Raw genomic sequence first — 20,463 nt, 5'->3', positions numbered from 1 at the left:
TGGAGAAACAAAGTGTTAAGGGAAAATAAATGCTTTTTTGTTTTAGCTTAAGCGAAATCAATCTGTTTTAATCAAAGAAAATGCCATTAAATTTGAATTTGACCTGAGAAATCATGAAAGAAACCACAAGCTCTCTGTACAATACTTGAAAAAAACAAATGGAGCAGTTAAATTAGAAAAGTCTGCAACTATCTTAGAAGCTTAAGTTTTAAATATCATTTCTTTAAAACTTTCAACACAAGAAAACATTGATATTTTCCAAAACATATTCCTAAAATATTACTGATATTCTTCGGATGCATGTGAATTTGATGTGCTTCAGTACGCTGAGAAATCACTGGCATCTCTATAGTCACATGGAAATTTCGTTATTTTATGGCAAAAGAGACTGGCAGACGCTGCTTTACAACCAAAACACCTACCGAGGGAAATTTCCTAAAAGAGCACAGGCCAGGGTGCACTTACCGGGAAACTAACACACCATGTTTCAGAGTATACGCTGATGTCACTTTGATATCAGAGGAATGTGACAGTTTGATATGAAAGCGATATAAAAATAATATGACTCGAAAGTAGAACACAGACATTGGCTAACAGAGAAGGTACTTTATTGTTTTAACTACACCTTTCTCTGTAGCCCTTTTAATGACTCTCTTTTTAAAAATTTATTTATGATCTTAAATGAGGGCGTTGTCTCCTGTGAAATTAAACGCATCATCATTGGCATTATAGAAAACCTACCTGTCATGCACAGGTTCCAAGTAAATATTTTGTTATTTCTCAACATATGAGGCTTGTTTTGTCAATGCTTCATACTGGGTTCTTTCCTCAGTATGTAGGTCAGAACTATTGTTACCTTTTCAGTTTTACAGAGATGCAATACGCAGATATATCATCTTTTTATAGTTGTGGTACCGATCTTAACTGGCGTTAGGAGTCTTATTACAATGTTTTAGGATATCATAGGAAAATAGTAAGCAAAGGAATATAGGATACCTAGCATTGACACAAATATTTATTTTCTTCTATTATCCTTCCTCTCACTTATATATGCTTAATCCAGAAAGTGTTCTTATTCCTCAAATATTTAGTAAAAAATAAAAATATGCCATGTTTAATTTAGGTATATATATATATATGCCAAATCCCACCTAATATTAATCTGTAGAAACGGAATTGATGATAAAAGGGGTTATGTAATTATAAAAAACCTACTTTTATAAAATGAATAAAATGATATCATCTGTGACATAATGACTTTTAATAAATAAAATAGTAAGTGGTTCTCTGAACACTCCACCCTGGTTTTGCAGTAAAAACGACCACAGGAGGGAAAATGTAGCTCGTGTATATAAAATACGAGGGTGTTTGTGGGTGATGTCGTTCCCTGTGGAAGGCCAGAGGGAGAGAGCGGAGGGGATGGTCTGGGTTGGCCGAAGGGAGGGCAGAAGGACAGCTGGGACCTAAAGGACCTTCACCCCCTGCGTGTCCCCATGGAAGGACGCTGTCCCCTGGGCGCTGGCCGCTTGAATGAGCTCCCGGGCCAGGCCTGCCCGCGGGGCCTGCTTTGCAGAAGGTGCTTTCGAGAGACTTCCTTTCCCGTGTTCTTGGGGGTACAGGGATGGGACGCGGGCAAACAGAAAGCACCCCAAAGGGACGAAGTAGAACGTGCCCAGCGAGGGCTGGCAGAGGGGCGGGCAGGGCCTGGTGAGCAGGGGCTCAGCTCTGCCCAACGACAGGCGGTCTGGGGGTGAATGGACTTAATGCCCCTGAACCGCACCCTTAAAAATGGTCAAGGTGGTAAACGTTGCGTTCTGTGTATTTTGTCGCAATTTAAAATATGATATAAAAATGGAGGAACTTTGTTTTAAAGGCAATACGTTTCTGAACTGGAGAGAATCCTCTGCTCGTCTCGGGAACAACGTGGTCCGTGACCTGGGACAGCGGACCAGGGGCCTGGCGCGACCAGGAGAAGGGGCGGGTGTCAGGGGGCAGCCTGGAGGAGAGATGCCACCCCGCCTAACTGAGAGCAGGGAATTCACAGACACACTTTTAAAGTAACACCCAGGATTGCTCAGCTCTATAAAACAGCTAATAAAAATCAAGATCGTTAGAGAGAAATGAAGGAAGGAAGAAACTTAAGATTTGAAATTGGAGCAAATACTGTCTGTGAGGATTAAAATTGTCTAAAAAGCTTCTCCTTTTAAGAGCGGGTGATTATTTCAATTTTGTGGGCAGAGAATGTGACAGTGGGACTCTGGGCTTCTGGGGAGGGAAGGAAAGTGTGACAACGACAAGGCAACAGGACAGAGTTAGCCGTCGGTGGGACCAGCACCTTGGTGCATCCCCGTGAGATGAAACCCGTGGTTTACAGGATAAAATGCTGCTTATGTTACTAGTTAGTAAAGTTCATGTCATTTTCTTTTCCCTATTGTATGCTGAGTCATTTAAAGTGGAAGCATGGGCTTTCTACAAAAGCCTGAGTTCTTCTCAAATATATTAAAAATAAGTATCTAAACATTGTCAGACCGAAACGACATACCCCGTGTGGGTAAAATGCACCCCTTTCTGGCGGGTTTAACAGGCCTTAGCCCTGTCTTGGTTTTATGCACTTTACAGAAACATGCAAGACAATCCAATGATTTGTTGTCAAGGATTAGGAGTCAGTGAGTTATAGCCAGAATGCCTAACAATTAGGAGTTAACTTAACTGTATAATTAAGAAGATCGATTCTACAATTTCTCAAATGATTTGGGAATGGATTTTTAAATGAACATTGTAAGTTATATGCGTTTTATTCTTGTAATTATAAAACATGCACAAAATTGTTAAACAGAGCTGAGCCCAGCACCCGCCCGCACACTCTATTCGTGGCTGTGTAACTCTGCTCAGAGAATTCATTGGTCTTTCAGCTGGAGGACTGCAAACAACGCTATTTGTAATCGAAATACCTAAACAGTATTGTATTTTCTATTTAAAATTCATTTTCAGGTAAACATTGAAAGCTTTGTTTTATTATAGTCTATTATAACTTTAATATGTCTTTTATTTGTGCAGTTATTAAATATATACTCTTTACCTGTAAAAAGCAAAAACAAAAAAAAATTGAGCAACTTTTGACACACATGGCATTTTAATGTATACAAAAATCTGTACTTCCTTTATAAAAATTTGTGGAATATGTTAAACTAATATTAACAATAATTTCCCCCAAATGCAAGACATTATAATAACATTATATAAAAAGATAATATCTTTCTCCTTTGATGTCAAGAAGTTATGAATTTAAAACCTAGTTTAAAAGCAAATATATAGATATGTGCAAATTGCATTAAAGTTATTTTGGTGATTTTGATATTTCCTTTTTATCTTTAAATTGATGACGAACAAGCCTATTTCTTTTCACTGGATTACATATAATTGTGGCTAAAAATTCTGAAGAGTTTAAAGAATTTAACAAAAAGTTAAAAGTTTATTTCTAATGTATAAAGAAATATGTCACCAAGCACATCATTTCCCCACTAAATGTAGCTGGCAACGTACAAAGCAATGAACCACATTTTGGTAAAGATTAATGATGTAAAATATTGACCATGATTATGACCATTGCAAGATGTCTTTGTTTCTGTCAGAATTTCTCAATAAAGTTTATGAAAAAACCTAGTATTAATTCTACTGATGGGTTTACGGCTGATCCTTCAGCGACAGCTCATTCCTCTCAGCATGTTGTTAGTTATGAAGCAAACCAGCATCCTTTAGTCTTTTTAGTTTTACTTCACTTAGAGAACAAATGCTGTGATTTCTCAGGTGACATCAGAGGATTTAAGGTTTGTTAAATTGTTTAGTTATATTAATAATGCTCTGTTACAATAAACAGCCACATAAAAAACAATATTTACACAGCTGAATGCAAAGGAAATTATTATTAGGTTTCCTTTTCCTTAGAAAATTCAGGACAGATATACATAGAACTCAAGAAACTGTTGATCCAAAATATAATTCTAAACCCAATGACTTGAGGAAACCAGTTGAAAGCAGATAAACTTGCTCTCAACCCAGGACCCCTTTCCAGCTGAACAATTAGGACGCGTTCTGCTGAGGCCTCCCCTGCAACCTCATTGGCAAAGTTCTCCACAGCTTTTATTAGAAGCATGTACGTAGACAATTTTAACCGAAATCCAACTTTATCCGAATAGACAGGACTTGAGTCCTTTGGAGCATTTGTGTGGGGGCAGTTCAGTGATAGGTTTTTCTTTACTAATGGGGGCTTTTAAACATCGTAATAGCAACACAAATAACGGAGGAGAGGGAAAGGCGAGATGGTAGAGACAGAGATGGACATGAGAGAGAGAGCGGGGGAGGGAGAGAGGGAGGAAGGGAGAGACTGGAGAGATGGAGAGGGGAAGAGAGGGAGAGAGGGAGACAGAGGGAGAGAGGGAGGGAGGGAGAGACTGGAGAGATAGAGAGGGAGAGAGGGAGACAGAGGGAGAGAGGGAGGGAGGGAGACATAGGGAGAGAGGGAGGGAGGGAGGGAGGGAGGGAGGGAGAAACTAGAGAGATGGAGAGGGGAAGAGAGGGAGAGAGGGAGACAGAGGGAGGGAGGGAGGGAGGGAGGGAGGGAGGGAGGGAGGGAGGGAGGGAGGGAGGGAGGGAGGGAGGGAGAGACTGGAGAGATGGAGAGGGGAAGAGAGGGAGACAGAGAGAGGGAGGGAGGGAGGGAGATAGAGGGAGATAGAGAGACAGAGAGATGAAAGAGACAGAGAGACAGAGAGGAAGAGAGGGAGACAGAGAAGAAGGGAGGGAGGGAGAGGGAGGGAGGGAGAGGAAGGGAGGGAGAGGGGGAGAGGGGGAGATAGAGAGAGAGAGGGAGAGAGGGAGAGAGGGACAGAGGCAGGGACTGCGAGCTCTCCCCTGAGGAGAGCAGCCTCTGCGCTCTGTAAGGGCAGGTCCTGTGTGACGGGCCGAGGCGCAGGGGAAAGCCTGGGGAGCCTGGGCCACCACCGGCCCAATCAGGTATTGGGGCAAGTGCTCCTGAGGTCCCCTGGCCCGCTTCCACTGTCTTATTTCTCATCAGAGTGCATTGTGGGGGAGAGCCATTCACCGTCCTTAGCTTTTTAAAATGGGGAGCTGCCAATGGTCATTTCACAGCTCATGAGGTCGACATCCCCAGGAGAGGGGAGAAAACGTGGCAATGGGCTTATAACCTTTCGCAGTACAATCAATTACGCGTCGGTAACTTCAACCTCAGATTGACCCAAAGTGTTCCTTGGAGGCTAAAGCGGTGTCACCTGCAAAGTGTGTGAAAGAGAGACAGAGAGTTGCCCGGCCTGCTGGGGGGGGTGGGCAGAAGGGCCTGCTAACCCCTGCAGGGTCCCTGTGCTCCCCTCGCAGGTCACCTCGCCTGGGCCACCTGGCGGGAGCGGCTGCCCGGGCTCCAGGACCCTAACTCTAAACAGGCAAGGAGGCCATCGATGCCGGGTCAGCCAGCAGGGCAAGGGGGGAGGGAAAGTGCCAAAGTCGCAGTTTCCCGGACAGGAATAATCTCCACAACTGGTAGCAGCTTTCGCGAGAGAAAGAGCCAGAAACTGCTCGGTGATCAGGGGAAGACGAGCTGGCCAGGCCCCACGGCCACTCGGGTTTCCCTGCGCCCGCATTCTGCGCCTTCTCTTGGGAAGGCGGGGGAAGCCCCCGGCACTGCCCAGAGCCCCGCGCCGAGCCCGCAGCGAGGCAGGCAGCGAAGAAAGCTGAGCACGGATGCTGGGTTTCCCCCGCGGGCCATTTCGCTGGGACTCCGACTTGCCCCCACCGGAGGGCTTCCCTGTTTTTATCCCTCCTGTGATCACTCGGGGAGACTTTGCAAAAGTCAGGCATGCGTGATCCTCAGCCCCGCAGCTCCAGAGTCCTGTCCAGCTCGGGATGCCCTCGCTTCACCTTTGCAGAGCCAACAGCCGTGTTCTTCTGCCCGGATCATGATGACGCTGTCACAGGGAGGCCAATTTCTAAGTGGAATTTTTATTGGTGGTATCTCGTTGCTTCCCTCCTTCCTAGTCCTATAGGTTCTATCTTTCTGAATCTATCCCTTTCTCTTCTGCACTTAGATTGTCTTAGCATCTGATTCCTCTTGGGTCCTCCCAACCGTTGCCCACCTCTAGGCTCTACGGGGAACTACGCTCCGCCTGGCAGTGGAGCATTTTAAGTTAGTCTTTGATGACAGAGACACAGAGACTGTGCTCGCTCTGCTTTACCTAAAATTACTTGCAAACCCACTTTTCACACATTTACCTAGGGATGAGCAATTGCATGTAAACAAATAAACAAAAATGCATGGCTGATGAACAGGTAACATCATGTTTGGTTTTCAAGCTGTGACTTTTAAAGTCAAACACAAAAGAAGGTCAAGATATCAATTAGGTTGCTTTAGGCTGTGAATTTTAGGAAACTCAACTGATAGGGGCTTAAAACGTTCATTTATTATTTACTCAGTAAGGAGCCTTGGATTGGGAGCCCCAGTAACATGCAGGTAGCTCACCATCCCGAAGGCCCAAAGTTCTTCCTATGAATCATCTAGGGCTGCTTCAGTAGAATGGTGATGCTTGTGTGTGTGTGTATGTGTTTCTGGAAGCTTCCTTCCTCTAGGCTCTACGGGGAACTATGCTCCACCTGGCAGTGGAGCATTTTAAGTTAGTCTTTGAAGACAGAGACACAGAGACTGTGCTCACTCTGCTTTACCTAAAATTACTTGCAAACCCACTTTTCACACATTTACCTAGGGATGAACAATTGCATGTAAACAAATAAAAATGCATGGCTGATGAACAGCATGTTCATTATGAGAGGCCTGAGGCCAAAGTTACAAGAATCACATTCTGTCCCAAAGGAGAGAAGGGACAGGGTGTTGACCCTCTGATGAGAGATGTTTCCCATAGTTCCTTTCTCATTTTATGACAGTCCAATCACTGAGACTTTTTTTGGATAGCTGGTTACACTTTCATGTGTAATATGTGAGATATAAGACAGCCGCAGCTTACGGTGCTGTGAATAAATGAGAAATCAGGTCAGTCATCAAGGGCTCCGGGGTGAACAGCATCTTCATGACCTCCGTGCTAATCATCTCTGCTTTCTGGATATAACTTACTAAGATCACCAATTCAAGAACGGTATTTGCAGCTTTTGTACAAACCCCAGACTCTTAACTTGAACTGTGGTTGGTTCAAATACCCCTGCTTGTTTGATGTCTCCAGGTTTACCACTGAACCAATCAAGACCAATCCGTTTTAGGTTTTTATGTTCTGGGTTAACTTGAGCCTCTTAACTTTGCAACCAGATCAGTGGGGTTTGGAGCAGCATCAACTGCAAGCATAGGAGGAATGCCGAGAAGAGACCTTGCAAAACTCTGCAGTAGCAAGCTTTCCCCAAGGCCTTGTGCTGGCCACGCAGCTTTTGAGGTCTAGGGAAAGTGCTTCTGCAGCACCCCCTCCTAAAGCCACAGACTCTGACTCCAAAACTTTTCTCACCACACAAAGACCATCATGTAGAGAGCGCCCCATCTCAGCACACATGAAATCATTTGCCCCATGTGAGACAGCTGACACAGATGTACGAGCCTTAGTGTTCTGATCAGGATCAGCTCATCACAAATTCTCTCCCGTCCCACCTCTTCTGCTTGTCCCAACATTGAAGCTTCCAGAGTGTCTCCACCTCCCGAATTGGCCAGAGTTGATAGAATAGTTGCCCCAGAATCTTAAGCAATGTGTCTAAGGTCCCTTTTAAAACCTCTTCCAAGTGCCATAGTGCCAGTCTCCACAAAATACTTCAGACACTATCTATTGTCCATCCCACCAGTGGCTGGAGTAAGGTTGGCACCATTTGGCAGGATCTGGATTCGCTCCTTGGTGATACCTGATTCTGTCTAATCTGGTCCAGTTTTTCAGGGTCTGTCACAACCACCTGCACACCAAGCTTCATTTTTGTTTTCTGCAGGCTGAGGTGAAGGCAAGTAATTTTTGCATTAACTATTCTCTGGGGCATCCCCAGGATCCCATCCCACAGTTGAGTGCATGGCCACCAGTGAGCATATTCTACATCTGACTTCTCCCATGGCCTTTCAGAACATTAACTGACTTGATTGTTTAGGGAGGCTGGCCTCTCACATCTGTGTATTTAAATGCAAGCATAGCCTCTACCATATTGGCGAAAAGACATCACCATTTATTCCAATGAGTTTGGATGACATTGGCGTCTTCGTGGCATTAATCAGGTGATCTCTTCCCAGCTCATCTGTGTTAGCAATCAGATTTCCACCGATGTAGCTCACCGCTTCCTTGCAAGCCAGCTGATTGCCATGATCACTGATGTGGGATGAATTTTCTGTGTGACTGACTCACCTGCAGTTTTTAGAAGTTCTGCTGTAATAGTAACCACAGGGCTTCATCTCCCACCCCTATGTCTTGCAGATCAGCTAACTCACAAAGACTATGAGCTGAGGATGTCCTGCCTCCAGCGACTTCATGACGGTTGCACCGTCATGCGCAATGATGACATCAGCAACATCACCCACCAGCATCTTAGCCAAGCCAGCTGGACCAGGAGAGGGTTTGACTATACTGGCAATGGAAGCTGCAGCCGTAATGTGCTGGGAGCAGATCGCTTCCCCAGAGCCGTGTCCGGAACAGGGACACAAGGCCCCTGCGTCTTTGCAGCAGGGCACACTTTCACTCACAGCTGGCATCTGGGTCCTCAGGCCTGTGGCAGCCCAGCAGCCAGGCAGGGTGGGAAAGAAAGCTCAATTAAACTGCTAAATAAAACTAATCAATGACTTTTCCCACAATTACCTCATTGGCTAGAGCTGGGCTGCATGGCCCCTATCAAGCCACTGTGAGTCATTCTGTGGTTTTTACGGTCTCTGATGGGAACCTGGATGGGAAACGAGTCTGAGGATGGATTCTGAGAGACCAGCCTTGAGGGGAGGGGTGTGTCTACCCAGCTTTGCTTCTAAGTGTAGTATTTGGAAATATAGTAATGACTTCTGTTAAAAGTATTCATTTTTAGGGGCGGGGGAGCACCTAATACCAAGATAGCAACAGCAGGAAGAGCTGCAGTGAATCAGAGATGACACTTAGCTCTGGAGTCAGAGGGCACCGCCTCCTGCAGAGCCAGGCTCTGTCCACAGCAGGTAATCAGCAGGCTCGCTCCCACTCGATTTCCCAACACACCTTCACGCATCTGATTCTCTCAGCATTTTCATGTGTTCTCAATAAAATGCCATATATTAAATCATAGACAAGCTGGGTGATTTATCTCATACTCTGCGGAAAATTGGTATATGATTTGAGGTTAAAACAGCAACAGAAGCACCAAACCTTAAGTTTGCCTAAATGGATTCCTTTTCACTTAACATGCAAGGCCAAGGGTGGGCGGGTGGGAGCTTTCTTGGAGAAACAAATCATCACATAGTGGGCAGGAAATCACACTGCCCACTGAGGATGGATTGCTCACAGCAGCCAGCAGCAACCACCTCTAGGTCCCCCTTCACAACCAAGGTCCCAGCATGGCCGTGGACTCAACTAAACCATGTCACTCAGCGTCGCGGGGCCTGAGAGCCCCACACCATTCAAGTCCAAATCTGAGTGAGCTACTTCCTCTCCCGATTTCTCCTGTAATTCAATCAGGACTGGAGTTTCATTTTGAAAACCTGATCTTAGAGGTTTAGAGGTCAAGTTGAGAAAATAGGACGCGTTTGGAGGCAGCGCTGACTCTGACAGAGCCTCCCCGAGAGCATCTCCGAATGGCAAGTGCCCCAGCCCTGGGCTTGAAGCTCCACTTTCCCCTGCTCCGTGTGCTGGCAGCTCGCTCAGCCCTCGGCGGAGCAGTATCCACTTCTCCAATTAAAAATTTAAGCACTTGTGTTTTCCCCTTCACTGCGAAAGAGTGGAAGGGCGACTTCCATCCCAAGTAGCTGTTTTAAATTTTTTCTTTCTCATGTCATTAACACAGGGTATAGCAGTCCTTCTTGCAAGCTTATTTCTCTCTGCTCAGAGGTGACCAGGAAAAGAGATGACTCATCACCTGACCGTCCGAGTTTCAGATTCTGTCACAATAGTGTCCAGCACTGATCCTGGCCAAACTTTGAATTGCCGGTCATTTGTGTCTCTAGACCTACTTAAGAGCCAAGGAAACAGGGCGCACAGGGTTATATACAAGTAGCCTCCAGCATTGCAGGACTCCGCTTACTGCACCAGGACCCAGTCCCCACCTCTGCAGCTGCGCCTCTCCCAGGGGCTCTCTGTGTGTGTCTCGCCCGTATCACTCCTGGCCAGCTGGGTAGGAAACGTGTGGTGTCATTGGGAAAGTCCTAGCCCTGGCCCTGTCACCATAAGCTGAGCTTTATCTGCTCCTAGAGTCCCTTGAAAGAGGCCCTTCCACCTCTGGGCTTTGTTTTCTCATTTCTACCTGGGAAGTTAAAGCGCAAACAGCCATAGAAGCCCACACCTGCCCAGTCTCAGCACCTGCAGATGGGAACTTCCCCTTGGTCTGGGAGGCGAGCAGGAACCAAATGGAATTTCTTTCCTTCTTGATTTCCTTGGGTTTTAATTTGAAGAAAAAGAGAGAACTGCAGGGGACCAAGTCCTCTCTCCAGGGCTCCAGCAGCAGCCCTGTCTCCTGGGGCTGCTCTGACTAATGGCTATGCCTCCCACTGAGTCCCCGTAATAGGTGTCAGGAAGGTGTTTACTCCAAGGTTTACACCCAATTGTTGTGAAGGTCAAAACAATAGGGCGTCTCCCATGCAGGTTAAACGTCTTTTTATGAGTACACACTCCATTAAAGAAGACTCTGTCTGCTAGTTGCTAAGCCCCCTGGGGCCTTGCTATTTCCTTCCAGACTGACTCAGCAGGTCCCAAGGGAGGAAGCAAGGGCTTGTCTGCCCTGTGCTGGGCTTGGGGCCTTGGGAAGAAAAGCAGTGAGTTACAGATGCCCACAGCCTTGCCAGCTTTGGAGCACATGTCTGGTTTGCTTTTAAAACCCTGAAATATTTTACTTAAAAAATTTTTGACATATTTTTATTGATTTCAGAGAGAAAAAGGGAGAGGGAGAGAGAGATAGAAACATTAATGAGAGAGAGTCATTATCGGCTGCCTCCTGCATGCCCCTTACTAGGGAGCAAGCCCCAAACCTGGGCATGTGCCCCGACCGGGAATCGAACCATGTTTCAAGGTTCATGTGTCAATGTTCAACCACTGAGCCACTCCTGCCGGGCAAAAACTCTGAAATATTTTAAACCAAAACAGTAATATCAAAAGTCCTTTGCCCCAGAAGAGCCACTCATACAAAACACAGATGAGATAATTTCTTAAAATTCAAGTGTCTCCTTTTGTCACATTAAACAATGACCTTGGACCCCAAATTAGTGTTTTCCTTCCTTAAGGATCTTTTGCCATTTTCTCCTCTCAGCCTCTCTACCTCCTGCACAAACAAACCCTAAGAAATAGAGAGCAAAATGCCACAAATTGAAAATATTGTCTCCCATCTGCTGCCCACAGATGTGTGTTGGGGGAGTATTTCTGACCCTGTTTCTGGAAAAGAGGAAGCCAAAGGTCAAAGTGAATTTCCAAAATGTCAGCTGCTTTCAAAGGGCTGCCTTATGTGAGTTCCCACCATGCCTGGAGCTGTCCTCAGTCCTGCTTTTTCTATTACACATGGTGACTCTTTTTCTGTGACAGCCAGACCAGAGGAGCCCACTGACCGGCCCTGCGAACTCTCCAGGGAGCAGAGACTCCCATGGCTTCCACCAGGTTGATTTTAACCTTTTATGCTTCTCTTTAAATGTCTCTAGGTGTTTAATTACCTTTCCCAGCACCCCTGCCGCCCTCCAGGCCACTTTTACTTTTCCAAATATAGAGATGAGTTCAAACCAGTAAATCTATTGGATTTGACTTGAGATAAACATAATAACAAGGCACGTGATCAGGAGAAGATGAAGACTACGAGTGTTTGTGGAAATGTTGTCATTTGCTGAAACCTTAAGGATTAAGAAAGGTAGATGGCAGGCAAGGACAAAGCAGGAGCTAGCGCTGGATGCGGGGCTGCAGGGGCTGGTCAGACGGGGGCAGGTAGAGATGAGAGGGCCTGAGAGGGGCTGCAAGGAGACAAGCCCTGTACTTGTACATAACCTGGGGCCGAGACCGAGGTTCCACTGCTTTCCTCATACGTGGAAACTGGTGTCTGGAGAGGTGGAGTGGTGCTGGAAGCCCTGAGTGCTGGAAGTCCTGCTGGCCCAAATTCGCTGTCGCATCCCAGAGCTCCAGCTGCCTCGCTCTAGGCCAGGCGACGCTAGACTTAGCTTCTGAGAGGACACTGGAAGGCGTACTGTGGAATCAGGACTTGGTTGCAGACAGGACAGAAGAGTGCTCTCCAGCTCTGACGGCACAGTGAACTGAAAGCACCTCTAGGGGCCAGCTGCTGAGTGGCATGGAAATGGAGGGAAGCCCGTGGATTTAGGCCTGGTGGGAAGAATTCACGGCCCTCTGGGGAGAGGCTGAATAGACCACTGGACAACTGCGTGGCCACATAGAAACAGGACTCTCAGTCACCATCTGCAACAACCAGCCAGGAACAAACCTACTCTCTTCGGTAACCATCCGGAAAGCTGGCCCGCTACCTCTAACTCCGACTTGCAGGGGCAGGCCACATCCCAAACAGCCAAAGAGTAGCCCCAAGGGCCAGGACTTGGTTAATAACTGACCATGCCCTTCATTTTCGTTCCTACTTCCAATTCAGGACCTGTCAGGGAAGGCTAAGTATGCGCTCGTAACCGATGACCTCGTCTGCCCCTCTCCCAGCAGGCTTGCCTCCGGGGGCCCCATGCCAACAGGCTCCAATGAGGACACGTACGACATACCCCGAACACTCCCCTTTTCCATCCTAAATCCTTCCCACCCCCCTGTTGGCTTTTAAGTCTCTGCCAAAACACAGTGACGGCGGCTGACTCCCTTTGCTCTGGCCAGCTCTGGGTAGACAGCCTCTGCTGCTTCTCACATGACGGACGTTTATTTTATTTCTACTTTGCAAATGGTCATTGGTTGTTGGGACAGCAGGAGGTGGCAAGAGGAGGGTGAGGGTAAAGCTGCTGAGAAAAAGTGACTGTGACTGCTGGAGTGGAGGCGTCACCCCCTGACCCAGGGAGCAAGGAGGAAAAGCAGGGTTTTGTGGAAAATTGGGTCTAGACCAGAGTATATTGTAAATTTCTTGGATTCCCTAGGCTTTCTTGTTTCTTTACGAATGACAGACATATGAAGAAAGGCTCTTTGTTTCTAAGGTATTATTTAAGCACTTTCTGTGATATATAGGGCTCTGCGCTAAGGTCTCATTGAAGCTTCAAAACAAGTCTGTAAATGTAGATTTTCCCCCCAATGTTTAAAATGGGGAAACCAAAGTTCAGAGAAACAAATGTTAATGAGTCACGGTCACAGAGCTGGTCTAAGTGAGGATTTAATTCAGGTCAGGCCGACACTCAAACAGTACTTTCGTCACTTCAGGGTCACTTTTGCTTCACCAGCTATGTGGCCATGAAATTCTGCGAAGTCACTTGAAGAGAGCAGCTGCAGAGTTAGAAACTTGACTTTGAGAATCACTTCTGCATCCTTAAAATTAGCTCCCGTTCTGTATTTTTGCCCAGGGTTGGCATCTAATAAATTTCAGAGGTAAAATGACATTTGCATTGGTAATGGCCTCTTCACGGTGTAGGAAATGTGGGTTCCAGCGTCTGCACTGTTGGATTTGCATCAGAGGCCTGGTCAGTATTTTCGCTTTGCCAACCCTCACTTAGAAAACGTGGGGACCTAGTCAACCTCTCTGGTCATGGATTTTTTTCCTTTATGCTGAAATCAGAATATAATGCCTTTCTTTCCTCTCTGATGATGAAGTTGTGAGGTTCAAATGATAATGTGGGTGGGAAAGTACTTCGTAAATTCTCAACAGCAGTATAAATGAAAGATATATTCAAATCAATACTATAACTCTAACACTCTTGATTTTGAATGATTGTGAATGAGGCATCACATTTTGAGTATTTTCCAAGTTCTTGCAACTCATTTATCCTACCTGTAAACAGGCACAAGCATCCCATACGGAACAACAAACTACACGGATCACTTATTTCCCAAATAGAATGTGGATACTGCTCAGAGACCCAAGTGTGGCCTGGTGGTCTGGCCCCTGTACATACAATCATGTGGCCCTAGGCAGCTGATCTTTCTGGACAGTCCGCAGAGAGGAGCATCTCTGTCCAGTGGGCTTCACAGACCCCTTGTGGGTTTCCCAAGAGGTAACATGTGAGGAAGTGTTCTGCCCTGTGAGTTGCAAATGCCACACTAGTACAAAGCATTATGAGGTTGCATTTAGCATGCGCTATTTAAGTGCCACTTATTATTTTTGTGGTTTTATTATAGTTGAAGAACATAATGGATTTCAGCAACTAACAATATAGATATAGAATCCTCACCGCCACACAAACTCCCTGGGTGTTTCACTTTAATAAGTGTACTGCCTTTCAGTTATTGCTACATGTTGATATAATTAACTTCTATCATATTATGGGCTTAGCTTTTAATTCTGGATGCATAACTGAGAATTATTTCATTGTATTTACCCCTACAAATAGGGCCTATTTTATTTTTAAATTAAATAGCATGAGGGAACATAGCATATGAAACACTGGGCTGGACTCAGAGGAAGGAGGGGTGAATATTGGTGGAAAAAAATTTTAATAACTTAAGATATGCTGATGACTCCATACTATTGGCAGAAAGTAGCAATGATGTGAAATGACTTCTGATGAAAGTGAAGGAAGAAAGTGCCAACAGAACTGCCTTTCCACACCAAGACGATAAAACCATGACTACAAAATGAACACTCACCTTTAACTTACACAATAAAGACACTGACATTGTTAAAGATTTTTTTTTTACTTTGGTTTAGTCATCAATTTAAATGGAGGCTGAAGCCAAGAAGAAATCACTAGAAGGCGGAGACTCTGAAAGGCAGCCATGGAAGAATTGGGAGAGATCACCAAGAGCAAAGATGTGTCACTAGAGACCGAGGCCAAGATCATCCCCACCCTCATAGTCTCAGTTACTATGGACGGATGCAAATGTTGGACAGTGAAGAAGGCTGATGGGAAAACAATTATTCATCGGAAATACGGTGCTGGGGGAGAGCTCTTCAGAAACTCTGCACCATCAGAAAGATGAACAGTGGGTCCCAGAACAAATGAAGCCTGAAATGTCTCCTGAGACAAAAATGACAAAACTGAAGCTGTCCTAGTTTGGGCACATAATAAAAAGGCAGGGTTCTTTGGAAAAGACAGTAATGTTTAGAAAAATAGAAGGGAGCAAGACAAGAGGAAGGCCAAATGTGAGCTGGACTGACTCCATAAAAGGAGCCATAGGCTGAGTCTACAGGAGCTGAGTGGGCTGCTGAGGACAGGACACTGTGGACATCACTCATCCAGGGGGTCGCCAAGAGTCAGAGTTGGCTCAATGGCATGTAACATACACAGGGGACATGCTTCCAGGCTAACCATACTTAAGGCCTTCCTCTATCTAATCTAGTATGTATGACTTAATGTGTTTCCATGTGCCTGCTTTCAGTCATGCCCGAGTGGATAGAAAGCTGTTAGTTTTGGGGGGAAAAAAGACTGTCAGTAAGATAGGGAAGGGAAATAAATAAATAAATAAATAAATAAATAAATGCTTCTTTGAGTCCAATAAAATCAGCCGATTTAATTTTAGACAATAATTTAATAATATTTTATCTTTCATTTGGTGTATTTGCCCCTATTTTTTACCTCAGGGAATCACCTTAACAATTTCCTCTATTTTTCTCAAAATTTGTGTTTTAATTTTTTGGAAACTTCACTTGATTATATATACAAACATCAAATAATCAAGTTACACGAATTGTATTTTGGGGTGCATACTGCTTTTATATCTTAAAAAGCCTTATAAATAGTTTAAATTAATTTATCATTCAACTTCCGATGATCCTCTAGGGACCATAATTTGCAGGGAGACTTTTAGGGGCCCTGTGGCTGCATGTGACAGGCAGTCAACCCATCTTAGCTTGTTCCTACCCTGCAGCCTAACTACAAAGCACCCCAGTTGCTAGCTTGGTCTTCTTTATTTTTTTATTTTATTTCATTATTTTTTAAATATATCTTTATTGATTTCAGAGAGAAGAAAGGAGAGGGAGAGAGAGAGACAGAAACATCAATGATGAGAGAGAGTCATTGATCGACTGCCTCCTGCATGCCCCCGACCAGGGATCGAGCCGGCAACCCGGGCATGTGCCTTGACTGGGAATCAAATCCCTATTGCCTGGATTCTAGGTCGAGGCTCAACCCCTGAGCCACACCCTGCCTGGTGCTTGGCCCTCTTTAGCTTCTCAGTTTCACATTCCTTATTTCAGCCCCTGGGGGAGAGACTTCTGTTAGCTCTTTCTGGTTCCATGCCCACAAATTTGGGGGAAGGGTCTCATTGGCTCCCTTTAACTCAATTATTCACCCTTGGATCAACCCACTAGAACCAGAGAGTGATGCCAGTATATAACAATATATAGTTTTAATTTAAGTATGAGACTAGGTGGGAGGAAAGGCATCATTTGTACAAAGGTTTGATGGGGAGAGTCTTGGCCAGTTGACCTTTGCCATCACCATCCTTTATATAGTATCTTGGACAGAACCTGAGTTCATTATATGACTAGAGTTGATTTTGTTAGTAAAGTTCTCCAATTATCTAATAGATAAAGTTACAGTCAGTTCTCGGATGTGTGTATTATCTCATTTAATTCTGCCAATAGTCCAGTTGTCCTCATTTTGCAGCTCTGAGACATGAGGAAGCTAGCTGGTCTTGAGGCCTAGACCAAAACAACAAATTGCTCAGGAGAAAAGCCTGTGGCATATTCACCATTAAAATTATTTTTAAAAATTTCTTTCCAGAACATTTTGCTATATTCAGATCCATCTTTCTTATTCATTTCATTATCTCAAGGTTTTAGTTCAGGGTTAATCCAGTTTATTTGTCCAATCCAAGGCTACCATTAGAAACCAATGAAACTTGCCTGGCTTTTTCCAGCCTGTTTTCTGAAACATCTCTCCATTTTCATTTCTTCTGTTGTGTTCACATCTTTGGACAAATGATAACCATCTGATAACCATATTTATCCTAACATCTAGATTCTTAGCACATAAATCTTCTTAAAGTAGCTACAATTATTATATAGACATAACAAAAGAGGTAACTTGTCATTGCTTACTTTTTTTAAAGATATGATATACATTATGTTTTCAATAGGAGTCTGATAATTGAGAGGAATTATTCAGAAACAAGTGTTTACTGAAAGTTTTTGATTTATAGGTTTAATATACATTTCTAACTTTTGATCTATAATTTATTCACATAAGAAAAGCTAAAACATTTACAATTCTGGTAAAGAAATCCATAATTATGATGATGTATCTGATAGAGATTAAATGACTGTCATCAACTGTTACCTTAATAAGAAATCAAAATATTCACTGAACTCATGTAAGAAAAGAACACAACATCTCATCCAGAGCAGGCAACTCCCTAAATAATATACTTTGAAAACTTGGTTTAGGGTTGAAAGAGGAACGTGCCATAGAGCTGTGCCCACGCTTACCATCGGGGTAATGGTAGACTGTGCATGAGTGGGGAAGGTACTTTGGGGTGACTAGACTTCTGCTAGAAAGTGAGGCCGCTCTGTGCCCCGTTTCTAACACATCCATGGAGAAGACAGTGGCCCCACCAGAATTTCTGTTTGTAAGCTCTGTTCCCTGGACACGGGGCACGTTAATCATGAGCCTGGAGGCAGACCTTCACTTCCACTTGAAAGTTAAGTTCTGCCACAGTTGCATCACTGATGGTGTCTACACAGGCGTGTTCCCCTCTCTGCCCCGCCCCTGGCACCAGCTCCTTGGCAGTGTGGTGGAGGTGGGGGCACCAGGCTGGGATCCAGACAGACCACAGTCCCAACCCTGAATTCACACCTTCCCTCCCTGTGATGTTGTGCAAGTTTCTGACTTCTCTCAAGCTTGGCTATTATATCTGCAGAATGATGGGGTGGCCCCCGCCTGACAGGGTTAGAGTTAGGCTTCTAGGAGATTTTTTCAAAGTCTTTATTAAAAGGATTATAAGAGTGTAAGTCAAGTACCTAGACTTGTGTTTGGCTAATAGTAGGTGCTTTAGACATTCATTCAATGTCTCTTCAATTTAATAAATGTATGTATTATGTGCTGAGTGCTGTGCTGGGCCCAGGGGCCCAAGAGTGAGCCAAACAGGCACAGCCCCTGGCTTCGTGGAAACGATATTCCATCGGGGGGCTGTGTGATCATAATCACAGACACACACAGCGGTACCTGGGTTTGCAAACGTCTCCGTGGACGAACATTTCGGTTTAGGAACGCCGTAAACTCGGAAGGAGATGCTTGGGTTCTCGAACGCGCCTCGGAAGTCGAACCTGCCACGCGGCTTCCGCCGAGGGCAAGATCCTGAGGCCCAGCTGTGGGCCGGTGACCCCTCGGTTTTCAAACGTTTCAGACTCGAACGGGCTTCCGGAACGGATCACATTCGAAAGCCGAGGGGCCGCTGTGTACAGTTAGCACCCTGGGTAGAGACTAAGGAAAACGGAGCTGGGTGCTAGTGCAGGGAACACCATGGCCAGGTGTGGGGAGCACGGAGCAACCTTTAGGCTGGATCCAAAGATTGAGGGGAGGGCGCCTGGGCAGAGGGGGCCGCAGTGCCAGGGCGGGGCCTGGGAGAGCTGGAGAGGAGGGCGCCTGGGCAGAGGGGGCAGCTGTGCCAGGGCAGGGCCTGGGAGAGCTGGAGAGGAGGGCGCCTGGGCAGAGGGGGCAGCTGTGCCAGGGCGGGGCCTGGGAGAGATAGAGAGGAGGGCGCCTGGGCAGAGGGGGCAGCTGTGCCAGGGCGGGGCCTGGGAGAGATAGAGAGGAGGGCGCCTGGGCAGAGGGGGCAGCTGTGCCAGGGCGGGGCCTGGGAGAGCTGGAGAGGAGGGCGCCTGGGCAGAGGGGGCCGCAGTGCCAGGGCGGGGCCTGGGAGTAAGTTCAGGAACTGAGGGCAACGTGACCGGGAGAAGTGCGGGTGCCAGCCTGGGGTCTGAGCTTGTAGACCTGGTTGAGGGCGGGCTTGGGGTTGATAGGACATCATTAAAGGGTTTGTGCCCGGGCGTGACGGGGCTCTGGTGTGGACAGGCGTTTATGGGGACACGGCTTCTCCGGGGGGCCACTCTTGATTAAGGGACCAAGTCGCTAGGCGACTATTGTGGGCCGACCGGGAGGAAAGATGGTCACTTGGCTGGAGTCCTAGCTGCAGGTGAAGGGAGGACAGCGGGGCCGAGGCCGTCTCGACAGGGTGAAGTGTGGGGTGAAAGGACGTGGGGGGAGGTGGTTTTGCGTTTACTCTGTCTCCTGCCCAGACGGCCTGCTGTGTTGCCCACGCAAGTGCGGGGCCCCTCATCTCCCTCCCAGGAGACGCGGTGTGACTCCCCGGTTTACAAAAGTGTAACACAAATTCACTTGGCAGAAAAACCCGGACTGAACCGACACGAGGCCACCTGCTTTGACTGTTCCACTATACAATTAATTATGCCTGTTTCAGTCCCCCAGACCTTGCCAGGGTGGCATGTAACACGCAGGCTACCTATCAGATTCCCCACGTAAATCCCGAATTACTCGAAGTCCACATACATCTGGCTCCAAGGGCTCACGGGCCCATAGCAACGATCCTAAAAACCAGCCCGCGGAAATCTGCAAAGTTCCTTCCCCGGGATTCCCTGCTGCCAAAAGGCGGTGCCAGCTCTGTCTCATCCCAGGGCTCAGGCGCTCACCTCGGCATCCTGCTCCCTCTCTCTCTGGCCCTCTCCGGGCCCTTTCTCTTTCACTGACAGATACATGTCTACAGGCCAAGTGCCCTCTGATCGTGACATAAGGACAACAGGGAAGAAAAGAGACTCGCTCAGGCCCCGAAGAGCAGGAGAGCTGGCACACTGTGGCCACACATTCCGCTCCTCAGAAGCCTCCCCCGAGCTATGGAAAGCCCGCTCCCCTCCTTCTATCACAAGCTTCCTTAAAACCAGCTGCTCCGCAGCGCACCCCAGGTACGATAACCACTCGCCCCCCACATTGCTCCCACCGCATCGTGCTTTATGGGTGCTCGCTGTCTCCTGGGTCCTGCGTGCATCATACGCTAATCCCCCGAAGGGACGAAAAACATTCTTGCTTTGTTCTGTCTGTTGCCAGGCACACCCTCTGCAGAGCAGCACCTCTATAAATAATACATCAGGAGAAATCACCACCTTATATGAGGGAGGAATAGCAGAGGAAGCGAGGATAGAAGCACAGGACCGAGATGATGTAAGGAAGGGGCCACAAGCCAA

At 46.4% G+C, this 20,463-nt stretch overlaps 1 pseudogene; it reads right to left on the bottom strand.

Annotated features, from left to right (window-relative positions):
* Window positions 1–7,055: 7,055 nt before the first annotated feature.
* Window positions 7,056–8,233, bottom strand: LOC107526892 (T-complex protein 1 subunit alpha pseudogene; annotated as a pseudogene).
* Between the last annotated feature and the right edge of the window lie 12,230 nt (window positions 8,234–20,463).

This window comes from Miniopterus natalensis, chromosome 13 (assembly GCF_054644295.1).
Source record: "Miniopterus natalensis isolate mMinNat1 chromosome 13, mMinNat1.hap1, whole genome shotgun sequence".
Classification (NCBI taxonomy): Eukaryota; Metazoa; Chordata; class Mammalia; order Chiroptera; family Miniopteridae; genus Miniopterus; species Miniopterus natalensis.
Note: the sequence above shows the minus strand (reverse complement) of the source record. Positions and strands in the feature narration are given on the sequence as shown.